Source organism: Boleophthalmus pectinirostris, unplaced genomic scaffold (genome assembly GCF_026225935.1).
Source record: "Boleophthalmus pectinirostris isolate CB_2022bp ecotype Guang Dong unplaced genomic scaffold, ASM2622593v1 HiC_scaffold_14, whole genome shotgun sequence".
Taxonomy (NCBI): domain Eukaryota; kingdom Metazoa; phylum Chordata; class Actinopteri; order Gobiiformes; family Gobiidae; genus Boleophthalmus; species Boleophthalmus pectinirostris.
The window spans coordinates 24,175,637-24,197,663 of record NW_026571047.1 but is presented as its reverse complement, the minus strand read 5'-3'; the positions used below and the strand labels follow the sequence as shown (position 1 = coordinate 24,197,663).

Sequence of the window (22,027 nt, the reverse complement as noted above, 5' to 3'; positions counted from 1 at the left end):
TGGGTGACATTTTCAAACTCGGAAACAGTCAAACCCAGAAGTGTGTGGACAAAGGGTTGAGTGCATAACTTCCTGGTTCGCTGGGGTCAAATCTAGGTCATGAGCTCTATGCAATAACATGTAATAATAAACAATATTATTCCGCAATATCAGTGAGGAAATAGGCTCACTCAATCATAAGAAACAAAAAAAACTACACAGTAAATGATATGAACTAGGACTTGAAAAAGGATATCTATAAAACCTATGTCAAGTTTTACCACTAATACTACCAAAAATAACAGTATGAGTGTTAAAAAAGTGGTTAGTGAGTATAGTATTTGTTACACGTCGCTTTATAAACTTGTACCTCTAAATAAATAGAAATAAAAATACAAATACCAACATCTTTCTCTAATTCCATGACAAATTGAAGTATTTCCTGCACCTTTAATTGACTAATTGCTCATATTGTACAGTGCACATACTTTGTAATAGGTACCAAGCTTTGATAGACAACATAGCAATGCATTTCTCAGTAGTCTAGGAATGCCAGTGTCCCATGGCCCACTTTTACGCACGCATTTTCCTCCATAGAAATCTCAGCGTAGGTGGAGCAAAGGGGTGAAGTTACTTTTTAAGATGTGCTAAAACACGAAAACCAGATGGATATAAACAGATGCGGGAGCTGTCATGTCTGCAGAAGAAATTAAAGCCACTTAATCTCGCACAGAGCAAACCCAGATGCACATTTCGGAGGAGTTGAGACGCGTGGAAACTTCTAGACTACCCAGACGCGGCGAAGTGACAGCGTGTGCGTACATTATTTATCTTATAGGGAACGAGCTGTCAAGTCTGAAGTTGTTTAACGCTGAAATATCGCGTGTCATCCTTGCGTACGCGCTCCACGAAACGAGCTAAATGCTAACTTGAAGGATGCTGGCGATAAGTTTGGCCCAGTGCGCACTTTTGACAGCCCGGGTCCCCTGCTTTTTACGCGTTACGGTGACATACCCGAGCGCAGGGGACTCGCTTCCCAGCCAAATTGTGACGCTTGCACTTTCTGACAGCGATCGCTAAAAGGCAACGAAATGTCCGTGACCATAAAGGGTAAAAACCTGTTATAACTACAGAACTAACCCGGAGTTGAGTCCCTCCGCGTCGCCTCCTCGCTTCCTTCCGCCGATAAATGACAGTGGTGCCAGCAGGAGCGTTACTGATGTCACCTAAATAGTCGCCATTTTGTTTCAATGTTGCAGTTTACATGAATCCGACATGACGCTTATTACAATCCAATGGAGTGTCATTAAAGCTTACCTACGCTAATGCGCCCTCCCCAGCAACGTCAATATTGGCTGCGAAGACAAGATCCGATTCCTGGTTTGATAAAGCGTGTGTCAATCTTTATGTGTGAGCGCACCCTAAGAGGCGCGCCATTGGCTGTATTATCCGTCACTTCACTCAATTGAACCTCCCCTTAAGGTGGCGACGGAGATGAATTGACACCGCTTAGCTCGGGGAGTACGGGAGCACGTCGACTCTCCACCGCCTAACCGCTTCCAGATCGCTTTATTACCGTGTTAAAACGAGAAAAAAACAAACGCGAATTAGCTCGGAATTAATTACACTGGCTAATTTATGACCCCATTAGCGGATCGTTTAGCGCCGATCCACCTTAATCCATATTCCTCCTTGAAACAGTTGGTTACACTTGAAAGTGATTTAGATCATTTTAGACTTTAATTGGCTGTTTGTTAAATCTATCATCTGTTTGCATAAAATCTGCAAAGGCTCCGCGCCGACTTAAAGTGAAACCGTTTTTTATAAATTACGTGCCGTGTTTCTGCACATCCACGCGACGTTTTTTAAAAAAGCAAGCTCGTGAAGGAAAAAAAAAAACACCTTATTTCCCCACCTCGTCTATTCTTGTCTTATAAAAACGCACCCGTTGTACGTGAAGAGATTAAGACACATTAGGGATGAAAAGTGGGTTGTGTGTTTACCAGCGAGCGATATTAACGTCATGTACCGCGCGCAACGATGGCATGACCTCTTTATCACCGTTAACTATCAAATATCTTCAATGACGGCGGGGGAACAGCGAGCCCCTTGAGGCGAAGAAAACGCGATTCAGGGGGGAATACAAGTTTGCTCCTGAAATTCTCACAAAACGGCACACGGAGGCACAGACTCTTTGCGTAACGCGCGACGCTTTCCCGTAGGATAGATGAACCTTTTTCAGCGTTTTATACCCATGTTTAGCGACGGGTGCAGGCGACGTACGCGGCTCGAAAAGACAGTAAAAATATGCACTCGTAGTTTACCTTCTTCAAGTTTGCCCACATCGGATTGCGCTCTTCATAATAATGGTCGATGGAGGGAGAAGGAGCGTCACCGCGTAGATTGAAACGTTTCCCAGGGCTTTTTTGCTGCACGTTGTATCCAAATAATGATAATCCCGCAGGTCTGCACGCATGGAGAGACACAGAGGAGCCGATAACTACTAATTGAAAGGTTAATCTACATAGCAGCCAGTGACTAAGTGGTACCCTCCCCCTTTCCTTTCCTTCTCGCTCACTGTAGACATGTACTTGAGTGTAGCGCAATGGACCGTCGCCTCTTCCCTGTCAATTTCACTTTTACTCCCTCCTCCTCCGTCAACATGCCCAGTAGTCGCTCGCTCGGTCGGTCGGTCGCTGCCTGGTGGTGGATAGAAGCAGTTTTTTTTTTCCTCCCTTCTCCTTCTTCTTCTTCTTCTTCTTCTTCTCCCTTCTGGCATTATGGTACACGCGCAGCGGGACTTAGTTTTGGAGGCTAACAGCTCCCATAGTTTCACACATATTTGGCCGTTGTTTGTGGCGCAACAAAATCACCATTGGTTTCATTTGGGGCACTGTGGTTTGGCCAGTGAAACAAATTAGGCAGAGTCCATGAAGTCGTGTTGCAGTGCAGACATAAAAACGCAAATAACTACGATTTTTAAGAAGGATAATCTTAAAATGTGCACGTTCAAGGCTGATTCTGAATAGTCTTAATCAGCATGCACATAAAAGAAACACGTTATGAGCCTACTTTCATTCAAAAAGATAATTTGATTTTGATTTATTATCGCTTTTTACTCCTCCAAAGCAAATAACTAGAATTTTACGATTAATTTTTACATAAAACAAACGAGGCTGATTCAAAATATCCTTTCAGTGAAGTCAAACCTGAACATAAAGACAAAAATTAAAATGTTATGAGTCTACATTCATTCAAAAAGCACATAATGACTTTAATTATGCTTAAACCTACCTATAATATATATATATGTTTTTTCTATTTTATTGCACATCCAAAGCAAATAACTAGAATTTTAATGGCTAATCTTAAAATTCAGTGAACAAGGTTGATTCAAAATATCATTTCAGTGAAGTCAAACTGGAACATACAGACAAAAATTAAGTCTACATTCATTCAAAAAGCACATAATGACTTTAATTATGCTTAAACGTACCTATAATATATATTTTTTTGTTCCATTTTATTGCTTTGTTGCTCATCCAAAGCAAATAAGTAGAATTTTAATGGCTAATCTTAAAATTCAATGAACAAAGCTCTTTCAAAATATCGTTTCAGTGAAGTCAAACTGGAACATACAGACAAAAATAAAAATGTTATGAGTCTACATTCATTCAAAAAGATAATTTGATTTTGATTTATTATCGCTTCTTACTCCTCCAAAGCAAATAACTAGAATTTTACGGCTAATCTTAAAATTCAATGAACATAAAACAAACAAGGCTGATTCAAAATATCGTTTCAGTGAAGTCAAACTGGAACATAGAGACAAAAATTAAAATGTTATGAGTCTACATTCATTCACAAAGCACATAATGACTTTAATTATGCTTAAACTTACCTATAATATATATATTTTTGATCCATTTTATTGCTTTGTTGCACATCCAAAGCAAATAACTAGAATTTTAATGGATAATCTTAAAATTCAATGAACAACGCTGATTCAAAATATCGTTTCAATGAAGTCAAACTTGAACATACAGACAAAAATAAAAATATTATGAGTCTACATTCATTCAAAAAGCACATAATGACTTTAATTATGCTTAAACCTACCTTTGTTGCTCATCCAAAGCATTTCAAGAAGGCTGATCTTAAAATGTTTAGTTTCAAAACAAATAAAGTAGTAACATAGTCATAACAGTGTAAAAATATTGTGAGCCCATATTAATTCAAAAAATAAATACAGATTTTTAATTATGCAAACATATTATACCATCTTTATCCATTTTATTGTTTTAGATCCAGCGCAAACAGCATAATTAGTCTAATCAAATTAAACTGTTTACATAAAATCAACATAAATATGCAAATGAAGACATCTGAATAAAAGCGTTTCATTTCAACAGATTCTACATTATTTTCCAAAGCAGTAGCTGTAATGTTTATTTATACTGTATGTCAAAGTAATGTGAAGTTTTGGATTAAAGTTATGTATGATTTTATACAACGCACAATGCAAAAACAATATAACCCAGATGAGCCATAACATTATGACCACCCAAATAGATTTCATATTAACAATTTAAAGTAGATCTAAACAAATAATATAAGTAAATAAAAGACAAAAATGACATAAATAATATAAATAAAGGACATATCATTGTTTATTACTTCACTTTCTCCTTCTTCGTTAGACCATGCAGTTTCAAAACACCATCGTCAAATCCTATACACTAAAATGTTTATGTTTTCCCCTTTTTATCTGCTTATACGCTGACGATAAAATACTTATGACATGGTGGTGCAGTGGTTAAGACTCGCCTCACAGCCACAAGGTCCTGGGTTTGAGCTGATAGACGAAGTCGGCGAGTTTTAGCGTTGTTTTTATACGTCTCCTGCTTTGGTTTCATCACCTGCAAAAACCTACAGGTCAAGTTGTATATAAGCAGGGCCGGGCCTGGTTAGTTTTTGGATGGGACACACTGGGAAAATCAGGTGGCACAGTGGGGCGTCAGTCGCAAAAACTGTCGTTGTGTCCTTAGGCAAGACACTTCACCCACATTGCCTAGTATGAAAGTGGTGTGTGTGAGTGATGGTGGTGGTCGGAGGGATTGGTGGCGCCGATTGGCATGGCAGCCGCGCCTTCAGTCAGTGTGCCCCAGGGCAGCTGTGGCTACAATAGTATCTTACCACCACCGGGTGTGGAGAAAAAGAATAATGAATCTATAAAAATGCTTTGTAAAGTGTCTTTGTGACATATGTCTGTGAAAACGCTATTTAAATAAAGACTTACTTACTTCATTACGTTGGCCCAGGACTAACCTGTATAATCTACTCTACACAACCTTCTGCACAAATTAGCTAATTAGCACAACTTGTAAATATATAATGAAACATTAGTGACTTATTTTAGTACTTAAAAGGTGGACTGTGTAACTTTTCTGGTGGAGTGTCTGTCACCTGCTTGTTTCTATGGATATAATGTTCCACAGTGTGACAGTAAACAGCTCCACCTTACATTTAATCAATTACAGGTGGTTTTAGAGCTCAAAAATACGTAGAAAAACACATTCTGACTGTGAGCGGGGTCGCCTCTCCACAGATCTGACCTGTAACTTGGTCTGGTTTGGTTTCCATGACGATAGAAAGGCTTAATAATACCGTACTGTGAAACATTCCAGACAAATAATAACATTTCCACTTGAGAAAAGCATTTGATGGACCCTCCACTAGAAAAGTTACGCAATGCACCTTTAATAGCCATGTAAAAAATGATAAAGTGCAATAAATAGTGCAAAATCTCACCCCATACACCAAATAACATATACTTTATTTTATTTACCTTTATATTGTTGACTAAATAAAGAAAAGCCATTATTTTATACTCAAAAAGTTATTGTTTACATTTATATTTATGTTTATTAAAGGTCCTAATACACACAATTTACTCTTGTGAGCTTTAAGTCATGTTATAATGTTGTTACCTCCTCAAAAACAGACCTGGAGTTGTGTTTTGTTTGAGCGATTTGTCATTTTTAGGCTGTATCTCCAAAGCTCAAAATGCTCTGGTCCACCTTGTGATGTCATGGACGTAGGTTTCAAGTTAACCGCTACCTTTCAGTTTTTGTTCAGAACAGATTGGCAATTCCAGGACTGAAATCATCCAAAAGATTTTTAGTGAAGGCATTATAGCAGGCCTGTCCAAAGTATGGCCCATGGACCAAATGCGGCCCTCAGACAATTTTTTCTGGGCCCTCAGGCTTCCAGGTGAATTGGCCCAAATAAAAATTAACGTTTACTGCAAGTTTTTTGGTAAATCTACCTTGACAAAACTAATGTCTAATATTTAGTGTGTGGTTTTGAGGATTTTAGAGTGAGCCATCAGTGTTAAACATGCACATATTTCAATTATTCACTGTATTCAGCACCAGTCTACGGCGCTGGATCGGCCCTCTGCTTCATCTGCGTTTAGATATGTGGCCCTTGATGAAAAAAGTTTGGACACCCCTGCATTATAGAGTTTAAAAACACAGTGGAGCACTTTGTATTGCCACATGACATCACAAGGTGAAGCAGAGCGTTGCCTGTTTGAGAGATTTGCCTAAATACGCAGGGTTAAACCTGTGAGAATGAAACAAAACACAACTCCGGGTTTGTTTTTGATGAAGAAACAGTATAACATAGGTCAGAGAATAGCCTAAAATGTTCCCTTTAATACATTTATATTTATTTGATGTATTAGTCTCTATAACGTTACTTACGCTGACACTAAAACTGCAATTTTCCTCCATAATTTCCACCCAAAAAGACAACATTTAAACTGCGCTTATACGGATTAGCCTCGGATAGATATTTTTAAGCTCTTACTTTTATTCCCGTTGATTCCCCGTGGACATTTCAAGTCAGTATCAGCGAGATTCATTTTGACATATTAATAAAATAGGACAGGTTTCTTTGCATTGGCTCAGATCACCCTGGGCTCTACAGGACATTATACACCAACTCATAATCTGCTAATTAACTTGCTGGAGGAAGCGCATAGTTGTTAGCGGTGTAATGTCTATCACGGAGACTGCCGATCTGAAGTCTTTAGCTGCTTTGGAAACCTCATTTTTCATGCACTAACTCAGATGTAATTAGAGAGATAATTGGGGGAGATTACAAACATGGTTCTCTATGTGGGAAAGACAAAATGGAAGAATTAGACATACTATTCTTAACATTTAAATCAGAGCAAATTCCTGCCTGATTGCGCCATAATGATTTTCCAATTAGCGATCAATCATTGCATTAAGAGCATGATTTTAACAACAACTGATCAATAATGCATGAAACTGTGATTACTTGGCTCATTTGCACATATTATGGAGATACAGACGCCAAATGTAAAACAGAATATTGCTTTTATTGTTTTCATGCTTTGAAGATTGATTGCGAATTCAGCTTAAAGCAACACGGTGTAACTTTTCTAGTGGAGGGTCCGTAGAGATTGGGTCATTGTTTTGTCTAAAATGTTTTACAGTGTGGGTTTAAACTTTTCTATTTTCAACGGGAACAAGCAGACGATGCCAAATGCCACCGAGACAAGTTACAGGTCAGATATATGAAGAGGTGAGCTCTTTCACAGGAAGAATACATGTGTTTCCGAAGTAGTTTTGAGTAATAAAACAACCTGGAATTGACTAAAACACACAAGTTCAATGCTATACTGCGGAACATTCCAGGCAAAACAGTCATATCTCAATCGAGTAACGTATACAAAGAAGTGTATGCTAAAACTGAGCTGTTTTTTTTCTCCATTTATCTTACTTTATAGGTAAATCTTGTCACGTTATTTTAGAAAGAACACAATTAGAGCTGATTTAAGACATGCCGAGTGTTTTGTAAAGAAAAGTGAGATTAAAGTGTCCAGTCACACCTAGTAAGTAAGTCAGTCCCCATTTATATAGCGCTTTTCACAGACATTTTTTGTCGCAAAGATGCTTTACAGAGCTTTACATTCAGCATATATTATTCATTCACTCTATACCTGGTGATGGTAAACTCCACCACCATCACTCACACACACACACCACTTTCATAGGCAATGTGGGTGAAGTGTCTTGCCACTAACACCAGTGCCCTGGACAGGTTCATTGATTGATTGTATTTAACTGACCTTGACTAGGGGCAGCAGTAGCTCAGTTGGTAAAGCATTTGCCCACTGATCTAAAGGTTGGTGGTTCGATTCCAGCTTTCGACATAAAACATCACAGGTTGACTGGTCAGATCCACTATCCCACAGGTTGGCTGGTGTGATTCCAGCTCCCACAGATGAATGCTGCCGTTGTGTCCTTGGGCAAGACACTTAACCCACCTTGCCCACAGTGTCTGTGTACACTGGTGTGTGTGAATGTGGTGAGTGATTCCTTGTTGTAAAGTGCTTTGAGTGCCTTGAAGGTGAAAAAGTGCTATAGAAAAATGTGACCATTTACTATCAACTGTTCTTGGAGACCTGTAGCATGTTTTGGAAACCCATCCAGACACGGGGAGAAACATGCAAACTCCACACAGAAAGGCCCGGGGATCGAACCCGGAACGTTCTTGCTGTGAGGCATGAGTGCTAGCCACTTAGCCACTGTGCTTGTCATTGCTTATTATCTGGAATATTTCACAGTACGGCATTAAACTTTTCTATCTTTATGGAGACCAAACCAGACCAAGTTACAAGTCAGATCTGTGGAGAGGCGACCCCGCTCACAGTCAGAATGTTTGTTTTTCTAGGTATTTTTGAGCTGTAAAACCACCTGTAATTGAGTAAATGTAAGGCAGAGTTGTTAAAAGTCATACTGTGGAACATTCCAGGCAGAGCAATGACATCTCCATAGAAACAAGAAGGTTATGGACCCCAACCAAAAAGTTACACAAAGTAGACATGGAGTCAGTGATTAGCTATGACCATTTCAATCTATAAGTAAAGAAGAAAGCCAACCTCCACCAACACCAGAAAAGTTCCATAGTGTACCTTTAATGCTTTACGGTCTTCTGCATTTGACCCGTATTTCAATAGATGTGACCTGTAAAGAGCAGTGGGTGAGCAGTATCTACAGGTCCTTGAACAAGTCTTGACCCAGGATCTTGTTCAGGATTCAGGAGCACTCAACTGGAAGATCTTTTTAAGTTTCTAGGTTTGAAAATGGACTACCCTGAGAAAAAACAAAAACAAAACTAAACCCAGAACTTAAAATTGGACAGTTTCTAGTAAAAAACTGTCCTGCAAGTAAATCGCTTCCTCAGAACTAAACCAGAACTAAACCAAGACCAAACCAGGACTATCAAAATATCTATATGATCATAAAGTTTCTGGTTTTATTTCTAAATTGGCTCAAAACTCAGGCCTTAAATTTTGACATTTTCTTGTAAAATAGTAAATTTTCCTGCCAGTAAACCACTTTCACAAAATCAGATTCTAAAGCTATAAACATTTGTATCTCCTAAATGTCTTGTTAAAAAACTGCTATATAAAAATCTACAACATTTTGAATCATTGTGTCATAATTTGGACATTTTAAATCGTAATATTGATCTAGAATGACTGAATAAGAGAAACAAATCCACTGACTTCCACAATGACGTCGCTGTAAACATCATCACAACAAAGAGCTGTGTGGCTGTCGACGCCTCCTGTGGATAACTGCACATCACACTAACAAGCAGAAAAAAAGAAAAAAAAACATTTAAAACTATGAAAACAAGCAAAACTGCCAGAAGAATTAGAGAAGAATGGTTCACTTAAGGTCCTATATTACGCAAATTTGCCTCTTGTGAGCTTTTAAAGATGTTTTAATGCTGTTACCTCATCGAAAACAAACCCGGAGTTGTGTTTTGTTTGGTTCACACAAGTAATCCTGCATTATTAAGTTACTAATCCTCAAAATGCTCTGTTCCACCTTATGAACAGCTACATTTTACTTTTAGTTCAATAGAGTTTGGCAATTTCTAGGGGTGTGAGGATATCCGAGTCTCACGGTACGATATTTATTGTGATATCGTGGGAAAGTGCACAATATGATGGGGAGGTTCATGATTAGGGATGTAACAATATCCAAATCTCTCGGTAAGATATTTTCACGATATACATCTCATAGTACGATATTTATTGCAATATTTTGTGGACGCTTTCCTCTTAAAATGCCTTGACAAGACTTAAAAGTGCTTAGAACTGTTATTTCTTCTTGTAGTCTGCACGTAAATGGCACAATGGATCATGGTCTATGTACCGTATTTTCCGCACTATTAGGCGCTCTGGATTATAAGGCGAACTGTCATTAAATGGTCTATTTCTGAACTTTTTTCACAAATAAACAGCACCGGACTTTAAAGGAAACACAACAGTTGGATGGGTCAGTGGGACTTTGTTTGTGGCGTTCACGGTGACTCTGGGCTTTGTTCAGTTGTGGCGTGTAGGGAGGGTGCTGTCTGGGACCAACGGATTGTCGGCGTGTTCGCAGTGACTCAGTTGTTCAGTTGTGTCTAGAAGTGGCACATCGCACTCGCTTTTTCAGTTAGTTCCTTCGTTCCGTTCCTCGTCCGTGTGGAGTGATGAGTGTGTCTGTGGCTGTGTTTCGCTGTGCGGTCGCTGTCTGCTCCGTGTGCGTTTGCGTGCGCTGCAGGTGTTGCGGCTTTGTAGTTTACTGAAGTCGTGCTGGGACACCCGAGTGGATTCATGTATAGGGCGCTTTGGATTGTGGGGCGCGTGGTCGTTTTTTGATGCGGTTGGAGGCTTAAGAGTGCGGAAAATACGATTGTTCCCTCTGTCTTTTTTAGCTTTTGCTGCACCATAACTCTTAATTTAAGCAAAGAGACTTGTAATTCGATACATTGTGATGGTCCACGATATTATTGTGAGAACTTTGGACGATACGATACCACGATATTTGGGTTATTGTTACATCTAGCAAGTTCCATATCTGAAATTAATCCAAATGATTCTAGTGAAGGTATTCGGAGTTAAAAAACCCAGTGGAGCACTTCCTGTATCACCACATGACATCACAAGGTGGAACAGAGTGTTTTCCAAGAAGAATTCTGTTTAAATTTGTGTTAAAAATGTATGAATGAAACAAAACACAACTCCAGGTACAGTATGTTTGCGATGAAGAAACAACATTCAGAATCAGGGGCTTTTTAAAGGTACGCTACGTAACTTTTCTCCCACCTGCTTGTCTCCACGGAGATGCTGATGCTTCGTCAGGATTGTTTCACAAGCCAGGTCAAGTTACGGGTCAAATCTGCGGAGACTACTTGAAAAACGCAAGGTATTTTTGAACAATAAAAACACCTGTTATGAAATATTATAGATAAATCAATAGATAAGAAAGTGATAGACTCTCTGCTAGAAAAGTTACACTGTGCAGCTTTAAGTGGTTACAAAACAGTTCCAATTTAAGTGGTTAGGATGTGGTTTAGTCATGATTTATTGCAGACTGGGTTTGGTCCTGTTGTTGTCGTGGTTACGGTCTGATTTATCACACATAATTGCAGTGTTATAAGCTCCAGAATTAATAACAAAACAAAAAAATACCCAGATTAAGATTTCACAATAAAAGCCTACGCCGTCTCGTCATACCATGCAGTCAATTACAAGTGCAGCTCTTGCCCAGTTAGTTCAAGGATCATTTGAATTGGAGCCACTGCCTGCAATCTGCCCATCCCCATCCCCCGCCTTCCCTCTCCCCCAGACGACTCCCCCCCAAAACTCTGCCAACTTCACCCATCCCTGCGTCCCATCTGTCTGAGCCTCCAAAAACACTACAAGAAGAATGGGCCAACATCAATCTAAAACAATGAGAGAGCTAATGTTATAGTATCCACATTTGCTACCATAATAAAATAATCAGACATGTGCTGCGATGCGGGTTTAATACAGATGCCCTTCCAGACACAAAGCTCCTCGAACACAAGAGCGCAGCAATGGCAAAGTAAACATATACGTCTAGCTTTTCTTTTTATTCTCGGGGTTAAAATAAATTGAGTGTCCAGCGTGAGATAAGTGTGGAATAGCTTTGGTCCACTGCCAACTGTTTAAAATGAACTACCGTATTTTTCGGACTATAAGATGCACTTAAAATCCTTTAATTTTCTCAAAAATCGACAGTGCGCCTTATCTATTAATTCTGGTTGTGCTCACTGACCTCGAACTGATTTTATGTGGTACACAGCACTCGAAAATATGTCAAAATGTTTTAGTATGACTTTGGTAAACTACGAAGTCGCACTGCTTGATGGATGGTTGGAGCATTACGGCAACTGTGGTTAGGAACATCACGGAGTCTGACAGAACACATCAGGAGAACAAGAAACAAGTTGTTTTTTTCAGCTCTTATAGTTTATGCAAATGAGCCATGTGATTTTAAGTTTAATTTCTGTAAAACGTAAACAAATGTGTGCAATGTATTACTCATTGAGTATTACTTATTACTCAATGTATATTTGAGTCGTCCTTGTAGGAAATAAAAAAACAAACTTATATTATCCACCCATATTCACATTCGTAATACACATTCTGGCGCCACCTAGTGCCTCCGCTCAATTTCATTTCTCTCCAGTGACTAGATCAGGGACCGGAATACACTAGACCAGGGGTGTCCAAACTTTTTTCATCAAGGGCCACATACCTAAACACAGACAAAGCAGAGGGCTGATCGAAGGCCGTAGACTAGTGCTCAGTATAGTGACTAATTGAAATATGTTCATGTTTAACGCCTTAGCATAAATAAAGACGGATGGCTCATTCTAAGATCCTTAAAACTGCACACTAAATAATAAATATTAGCTTTATCAAGGTAGATGATCAAAAAACTTGCCATAAAAAGTGAATTTTTAATTGATGCAAGGTAATTTGGGCCAATTCACAGAGAGTCTCAGGTCCAAGAAAAATTTGTCTGAGGGCCGCATTTGGCCCACGGGCCATAGTTTGGACATACCGGCACTCGACAGTTTGCAAAAAACCCAGAAGTGTAAGTTCGGGCACCAGCCAATCAGTGAAGAGCTGTACATTCTGTGTTGGCAAGGATTCCCGAGATCGAGGATTTAAAGCCGGAACAAAGAGAATGTTTGGTGAATTTTATCAAAGGGAAAGACGTTATTGTCCTTCTTCCTACAGGATTTGGGAAAAGCTTAATATACCAGTTAGTCCCGTTAGCGGCGCATTACATACGTCATGACCAAATAGCAGCGATTGGTTCAACATTCACCAAGACAGGGAGGCAACGGCGGGTGAATTACACCACGATCTGCCATTGGATCGTGGACGTCTGGGCTAAGGGATCAGTCTCAAGTGTCGTCCGTTTGTTTTGCTTAATGCGTCTTATAATCTGGTGCAATTAATGTATGAAAATAGACGAGAGAATTCAACATTATTGATATTGCGCCTTATAGTCTGAAAAATATGGTCATTTTTTTAAGAGTAGAAATGATTGGATCGCGCTTTTACACATGCAACGTTTTGATTGGGTTTGCGTCATCTGCTTGTTTCTGTGGATGTGTCACTGCTCTGTCTGGAATGTTTCACCGTTCAATTACAGGTGGTTTCATAACTCAGAAATACCTAAAAAAAACAAAAACAAAAGCATTCTGACTGTGAGCGGGGGTCGCCTCTCCACCGATCTGACCTGTAACTTGGTCCGGTTCGGTCTCCATGAAGATAGAAAGGTTTAATACCGTACTGTGAAACATTCTAAACGACGCAATAACATCTCCTTGCAGAAAAACATTTGACGGACCCTCCACCTGAAAAGTTACACAATACACCTTTAAACGTATTTGCTTTTTAATTATAGATTAGACCAATACTGTTTCTTTAATGGAGCATGAAGAAACTATTCATTGTCATCATTTCAATTCAAGAAGAAAGATGGTTTTTAAAATAGCTATGGGTGTGTTTACCCCGAAACCTGGATTATACGCAGACTAAACCAGGATTAAACCAGGATTAGACCAGGGCCAAACCAGGTCTACATCAGGAATAACCAGTGTGAGTGCTGCCTACAAAAGGAAAAAAAAAGAAATTCAGTTTATTTCACAATATTTAATAATATTTGTCGTAATGTGGGAAAAAAAGCAGAACAATGTGGAGAAGGCAAGAAAGATTGGAGCTGTAATTACAACCTTTTTCTATCTATATTGAAATTTAAAAACTGATTTCTACAAAGTTCCTGATTTTATTTTGCAATTGGAACAAAACCCGGGACTTAAAATTGGACAGTTTCTAGTAAAAAACTGTCCTGCCAGTAAAGCACTTTGTCAAAATCAAATGCTGAAACTAAACATTTGTATCTCATAATGTCTACCCAGATTAAACCAGGACTAAACCAGGACTAAACCAGGACTAAACCAGGACTAAACCAAGACTAAACCAGGACTAAACCAGGACTAAACCAGGACTAAACAGGACTAAACCAGGACTAAACCAGGACTAAACCAGGACTAAACCAGGACTAAACCAAGACTAAACCAGGACTAAACCAGGGACTAAACCAGGACTAAACCAGACTAAACCAGGACTAAACCAGGACTAAACCAGGACTAAACCAGGACTAAACCAGGACTAAACCAGGACTAAACCAGGACTAAACCAGGACTAAACCAGGACTAAACCAGGGACTAAACCAGGACTACTAAACCAGGACTAAACCAGGACTAAACCAGGACTAAACCAGGACTAAACCAGGACTAAACCAAGACTAAACCAGGACTAAACCAGGACTAAAACCAGGACTAAACCAGGACTAAACCAGGGCGAAACCAGGACTAAAACCAGGACTAAACCAGGACTAAACCAAGATTAAACCAGGACTAAACCAAGACAAAAAAAACAGGACTAAACCAGGACCAAAACCAAACAAGACTAAACCAAGACTAAACCAGGACTAAACCAGGACTAAACCAAGGACTAAACCAGGACAAAACCAACACTAAACCAAGGACTAAACCAAGACTAAACCAGGACTAAACCAGGACTAAACCAAGACTAAACCAGGACAAAACCAACACTAAACCAAGACTAAACCAGGACTAAACCAGGACTAAACCAAGACTAAACCAGGACTAACCCAGGATGAAGCCAGGACTAAACCAAGATTAAACCAGGACTAAACCAAGACAAAAAAACAGGACTAAACCAAGACTAAACCAGGACTAACCCAGGATGAAACCAGGACTAAACCAAGATTAAACCAGGACTAAACCAAGACAAAAAAACAGGACTAAACCAGGACTAAAACCAACACTAAACCAGGACGAAACCAACACTAAACCAAGACTAAACCAGGACTAAACCAAGACTAAACCAGGATGAAACCAGGACTAAACCAAGATTAAAGCAGGACTAAACCAAGACAAAAAAACAGGACTAAACCAGGACTAAAACCAACACTAAACCAGGACGAAACCAACACTAAACCAAGACTAAACCAGGACTAAACCAGGACTAAACCAAGACTAAACCAGGACGAAACCAACACTAAACCAAGACTAAACCAGGACTAAACCAAGACTAAACCAGGATGAAGCCAGGACTAAACCAAGACTAAACCAGGATGAAGCCAGGATTAAACCAAGACTAAACCAGGACAAAACCAGCTATCAGCTAAAGTTTTTGGTTTTATTTCTCAATTGAAACAAAACTCAGGCTTTAAAATTTGACATTTTCTTGTAAAAAAGTAAATTTTCCTGCCAGTAAACCACTTTCACTAAATCAAATTCTAAAGCTTTAAACATTTGTATCTCTTAAATGTCTTGTTAAAAAACTGCTATATAAAAATTTCACTTTGAATCATTGTGTCATAATTTGGACATTTTAAATTGTAATATTGATTTAGAACGACTGAATAAGAGAAACAAATCCTCTGACTTCCTCAATAACGTCGCTGTAAACGTCATCACAACAAAGAGCTGTGCAGTTGTCGACGCCTCCTATGGACAATTGCACATCACACTAATGAGCAGAGGTTTTTATTTTTGTTTTGTTTTGTTTCATTTGTAGAAAAATGGTCACGCATCGCTGCTGAATCCGACAAGTATCACAAATTAAGAAAATAAAATTGGAGAAGTACAGCGCAGTGGTGTTGAAAATGGGGGTTGACTGGCCAAATAGTGTCTTGAGAATAAGTGATTAAAGCGACAGTCTGGAATTTTGGACATAGGGCCTCATTTCCTCGCGAGTCAGAGTGTTGGAGACGTGTGGAGACACTTTTTTAAAATATTCCATCCAGTCCTTGTATTTGCAGAGGTCACTGGTGCTAGACTAGTGCATGTCAATGATCATAGTTATCCTGCCGCTAAAAACAGTCTTACCCACTCCACAAAACACCTGAAGAAAATCTATTATTACACCAGACTGTTGATATGAATGTCTGTGTTGATAGAAAAATTTTAGAAGTAAAATCAACCTTGTATTTGGTGGATTTATGTCTGAGCAGCAGCAGCGAGTTGTACTTCTGTTACGACCCCATGCCTTCAGTTTTAATTTGTTTTGTGTGCTTTAAATGATTTTGCTGGTTGTCCTGGATCCTGCTCGTGATTGGTGGAGCACTTTTACACCTGGCACCTGTAGGCCTTCGTCCATTTTGTGTTTGTGTGTGTCTAGTTCTGTAGTTTATTTCTGTTTTGTGCCTTTGTTAATTTGGTCACTCGATTCTGTTTGTGGGTTCATGTGCTTTACTTTGAGGCACTTGTGTTTTAGTTTTGTGTGTGTCCCTCAGTTTAACACTCGTTTTTGTGTAAGCCTGTGTGACCCGTTTTGTGGCGCCAAACCCGTTGTATGTTAATCCTGTGTTTTGTTTCTTAGTTTAGGTCATTTTTTTGTATATACTTTAGTCTGTTTTGTTAATTTACCTTTTACATCCCTGTTGATTAAACATTATTCAATTTATTCCATTATCCAGCTTGGATTTTTAGTTTCTTCCCTGACCCCACCAAGCTGAATTTGGCAGCGGCGGACTGATATATGAGAAAATAGTCCCTCAACATGTGACGATTCATGCGATGCAAGGTTAGTTTTATGTCAAACATTATTCTGTCAACACAGACATTTACATGGACAGTCTGGCATAATAACAGATTTGTTTCAGGTGTTTTGTGGAGTGGGTAAGACTGTTTTTAGTGGCAGGATAACTATGGCCATTGACATGCACTAGCCTAGCCCCAGCGACCTCTGCAAATACAAGGACTGGATGGAATATTTTAAAAAGTGTCTCCACACATCTCCAACACTCTGGCTCACTAGGAAATTAGGTCCTATGTCCAAAATTCCAGATTGACCCTTTAAAATGCAAAATATTGTTGAGAATAATGAGTGTTACAAACAGTTCCCCTTTTGTGTTTTGGCTGACCTCTGCTTAAAGCACCTATAACAGGTTAGACTACTCATTTGATGAAAACATATTTAAGATTTGTGTCTCGTTTTTCCAATTTGGCTATTTTTAGGTTTAAAACACTCTTCTAATGTACACAGAAATTATTATCTGACAAAAACTAATCCAAAGACAACAGAAAACACCTTTATTTTGTTGAAATAATGTTTTAAGTTTCGGAAAAAAAAGATTTTCTTATGTGTAAATTGTGTCAAACTTTTCTATAGGAGTCTCCCAAGTGTGATGTCAGTATTTTTCAATATTCTCTACTTCATGCAGTTTTCAAAGTATGTTTCAACTTGTCTTCGCAAATTTCTTCTTAACTGGTGTAAAACTATAATTTATATTTACAGTGATTAAAATTAAATTAAGTCAAAATTTTAAGCAATCATAAAAATGTGTCATATGCACTTATTATGTACACTGTAGGCTATTTTCTGGCAATTTCCGACTCAAACTCTCTTCACTTATTGTATTCAGTTATTTTAATAGATCCATGGGTGTAATAATAGATTTGTTTCAGGTGTTTTGTGGAGTGGGTAAGACTGTTTTTAGTGGCAGGAATAACTATGACCATTGACATGCACTAGTCTAGCACCAGTGACCTCTGCAAATACAAGGACTGGATGGAATATTTAAAAAAGTGTCTCCACACGTCTCCAACACTCTGGCTCACTAGGAAATGAGGTCCTATGTCCTACAAATGAGTCGAAATGCAACTTGAAATGGTAAAAAGAAACAAATATTACGTAAATAAAAGGTCTGAAACGTTGATTTTGGGGATTATGTCGCTTTAAAACTTCGGTATGCGTGGATGTCTTGAGTAAAAGTTGAAGTGTGAAGTGTCCTTATAGCTGCAGGCCTTGTTACTTAATCATGTGACAGTCTTTTTTGTGTTTGTATTTTGCCATCTGTCATCTCAGAGAAACGAATGAACCAGCTGCCTCTGATCCAGCCAGGGCCATTCAGAGCGCATCTGCGGCGGCTAGAAAGACGGGAGCGGAGAGACAGAGAGAAAGAGAGAGGGAGAGAGGGAGAGAGGAGAGAGAGAGGGAGGGAGGGGGAGGAGAGAAGAGCAGAGAGAGAAAAGGAAAAAAGAGGCTGAGAGTGAGATGGGAGACAGGGAAGAGAGGGGGAGCAGAGATAAAGAAAAAAGGGTTAGGGTTAGAGAGTGAAAACGAACTAGGGGGAGGGCAGAGGGAGAGAGAGAAAGAGAAAGAGGGGAAAAGAGATTGAAAACAAGAAGACAAGAAAGAAAAAGAAAGAGAGAGGGGGGGAAGAGGGGACTGACAGAGAGAGGATGGGGATAGAGAGAAAGAGAGAAAGGGAGAGCGGGGGTAAAGTAAAATATTGGAAATAACAAGTCGAGAAAGAAAAAGAAAGAGAGAGGGGAGAGAGAAGGGGGTGATAGAGAGAGGAGGGGGATAGAGAGAAAGGGAGAGATGGAGGTGTAGAGAGGGAAAAAGTGAGAGAGAGGGGGTTTGTGGGGAATGGAGAGATGGCGAACAAGAGGGAGAGAGAGAAAGAGAGAGAGGGAGAGCAAGGTCAAGAGACTGGAATCAAGTAGATGCTAAAGAGAAAGAAAGAAAGAAAGAAAGAAAGAGGGGGGGACTGATAGAGAGAGGAGGGGAATAGAGAGAAAGGGAGCGATGGAGGTGAAGAGATGGAGGTGGGGGAAATTGAGAGAGAGAGACTGCAAACAAGAGGGAGAGAGAGAAAGAGAGAGAGAGCGGTGGAAAGAGATTGGAAACAAGTAGATGAGAAAGAAAGAAAGAAAGAAAGAGGGGGAGAAGATGAGAAAGAGTAAGAAAGAGAGAAGGGGAGATGAGTAGAGAGAAAGGGATGTGCAGAGAGGGAAAGAGTGAGAGAGAGAGGGGCTGTGGGGAAAGGAGAAAGAGATTGCGAACAAGAGGGAGAGAGAGAAAGAGTGAGAGAGTGGGGGCAAGAGATTGGAAACAATAAGTCGAGAAAGAGAAAGAAAGAGGGAGAGAGAGGAGGAGAGGAGGGACTGATAGGGAGAGGAGGGGAATAGAGAGAAAGGGAAAGATGAAGGTGTAGAGAGGGGGTGTCGGGAATGGAGAGAAAGAGAGAGAGGGAGAGCGGGGGAAAAGAGATTGGAAACAACGATTTGAGAAAGAGAAAGAAATAGAGAGAGGGGGAAAGGGGGTACTGATAAAGAGAGAAGGGGAATAGAGAGAAAGGGAGAGATGGAGGTGTAGAGAGAATGGGGAATGAGAGAGAGAGATGGCGAACAAGAGGGAGAGAGAGAAAGAGAGAGAGGGAGAGCGTGGGAAAGAGACTGGAAACAAGAAGACGAGAAAGAAAAAGAACGAGAGAGAGGGAGAAGAGGAGTAGAGAGAAAGGGAGAGATGGAAGAGGAGAGAGGATGGTGTGGGGAATAGAGAGAGAGAAAGATTGAGAACAAGAGGGAGAGAGAGAAAGAGAGAGAGTGTGGGAAAGAGATTGGAAACAAGAAGACGAAAAGAGAGAAAGGGAGCGATGGAGGTGAAGAGATGGAGGTGGGGGAAATGGAGAGAGAGAGACTGCAAACAAGAGGGAGAGAGAGAAAGAGAGAGAGCGGTGGAAAGAGATTGGAAACAAGTAGATGAGAAAGAAAGAAAGAAAGAGAGAGGGGAGAAGATGAGAAAGAGTAAGAAAGAGAGAGGGAAGAGGAGTAGAGAGAAAGAGAGAGATGGAGGTGCAGAGAGGGAAAGAGTGAGAGAGACGGAGGTGTGGGGAATGGAGAGAGAGAAAGAAAGTGAGTAGTAGTGATAAAGTGAAGAGAAGGAGGAGAGAAGAGGAGGAGATGGAAGGAGAGAGATAGGGAAAAGGAGAGAGAGGAGGTGAGAGACTAAGTGAGGAAGAAAAAAGAGAGAGAGAACAACATTTTAAGAGTCAATTTTGCGTAATATAGAAGCTTTAAAGTAAATTTGAAGAATAACCAATGTGTGAAGTGATGTGTCTTGCCCGAGGAAACAAGGTCAGGCTGGAAATCACATTGTCAGCTTTGTCTGTCAAAAACACATAAATATAGCAATCAAAAAGTAAAAAAGCAGAAGAGGTTTTGGAAGTAAACACAACTTTCCGGGACAAAAACGACCCCCTCGGCAGCTGACCAGTGCCTCTTTGTGAACACATTGTTTTCTCTGTAAAACACTGGTGAGAGCGGACGGCTTTTGAGAGGGGGAGAAGAGCGAGAGAGCGAGGGAAAGAGGGAAAGAGGGAGGGAGGGGGGAGGGGCGTGTCTGCTCCCCGTGCTCTCCGGCTCCCCGTGCACAGCTGGACTCCAGGGATCAGGCTAATTTTCAGACCCCTCTAATGATCGCAGTGTGGAGGAGCAAAACCCGCTAATCCCCCGAACGCTGGAAATGGATCGTCCCACCACACAGGCTCCCGTACACTGCAAAAAAAAAAGGGTCTCTATATAACAATAAAGTCATATTACGTAACTTTTCTCATCACATCCTGTTATTGCTTTGTCTGGAATGTTACACAGTGTGACATTGAGCTTGTCTGTTGCCAAGGAAACAAGCAGATGACAGACCAGGTGAGTCAGAGGTCAGGTGTTTTTTAGTTTCTGTTAAAAAAAAAAAGTGTCTCTATATAAAGAATAAAGTCATATTACGTAATTTTTCTCATAGTCTCTGATCTTGTCCTGTTATTGCTTTGCTTGGAATGTTTCACAGTGTGGCATTGAGCTTATCTGTCGCCCTGGAGACGAGCAGATGACAGGTCAAGTGAGTCAGAGGTCAGATGTTTTTTTAGTTTCTGTAAAAAAGTGTATAAAGAATAAGGAATTAAGTCATATTACGTAACTTTTCTCATAGTTTCTCATCTTGTCCTGTTATTGCTTTGTCTGGAAAGTTTCACAGTGTGGCATTAAGCTTATCTGTCGCCATGGAGACGAGCAGATGACAGACCAGGTGAGTCAGAGGTCAGATGTTTTTCATTTTCTGTAAAAAAAAAAAAAGTGTCTGTATATAAAGAATGAAGTCATATTATGTCACTTTTCACTCGTCTTGTCCTGTTATTGCTTTGCCTGGAATGTTACACAGTGTGGCATTGAATCTATCGCCATGGAGACAAGCTGATGACAGGCGAAGTGGGTCAGAGGTCAGATCTATGGAGAGGCGATCCCACTCGCAGAAAGAATGCGTGTTTTTAAGTTTCTGTAAAAAAAAAAAAAAGTGTGTCTCTATATAAAGAATAAAGTCATATTACGTCACTTTTCTGGTGGTCTCTCATTTTGTCCTGTTATTGCTTTGCCTGGAAAGGTTCACAGTGTGGCATTGAATCTATCGCCATGGAGACAAACAGTCCAAGTGAGAAGTCAGATCTATGGAGAGGCAGAAAGAATTCACCTGTTACCATGTTTTTCAAGGTAATTTTTTAAATTACATAATAATAATATACACTAGACAGATTAAATTGCATGCTGTGGAACATTCTAGGCAATCCCCATGGTGACAAGAAAGCGAAATTAACTATAAAAAAATATTCAAAAAGTTAGTCATTTTTCATTTTTACAGTGCAGGAACCAGGGACTCAGTGGGAGGGAGGAGGCAGGTTGTAGCCACCACTCCTCCCCCCTCCTATGCTCCCTCTTTTCTCCTCCTCCTCTTCTCTCGCCTTCTCTCCTCCCTCCTCCC

At 39.9% G+C, this 22,027-nt stretch overlaps 1 protein-coding gene and 1 long non-coding RNA gene across 4 annotated transcripts in view; one reads left to right on the top strand and one right to left on the bottom strand.

Annotated features, from left to right (window-relative positions):
• Positions 1-2,618, bottom strand: part of kat6b (K(lysine) acetyltransferase 6B) — a 95,909-nt gene extending 93,291 nt beyond the window's left edge. Inside the window, exon 1 of one of the 3 annotated variants that reach the window (XM_055150580.1) lies at positions 2,304-2,618. The gene's annotated coding sequence lies outside the window, so the exon portion shown is untranslated. Of the gene's footprint in view, positions 1-1,119; positions 1,268-1,296; positions 1,345-2,303 lie in introns of those variants that run through there. The other 2 variants (XM_055150581.1, XM_020929438.2) reach the window with 2 other exon arrangements.
• On the top strand, positions 658-21,534 carry LOC129407928 (uncharacterized). The gene is made up of 4 exons (XR_008631781.1): positions 658-793; positions 21,065-21,126; positions 21,251-21,301; positions 21,434-21,534. It is a non-coding gene; the product is annotated as an uncharacterized LOC129407928 (long non-coding RNA).
• The last annotated feature ends 493 nt before the right edge of the window (positions 21,535-22,027 follow it).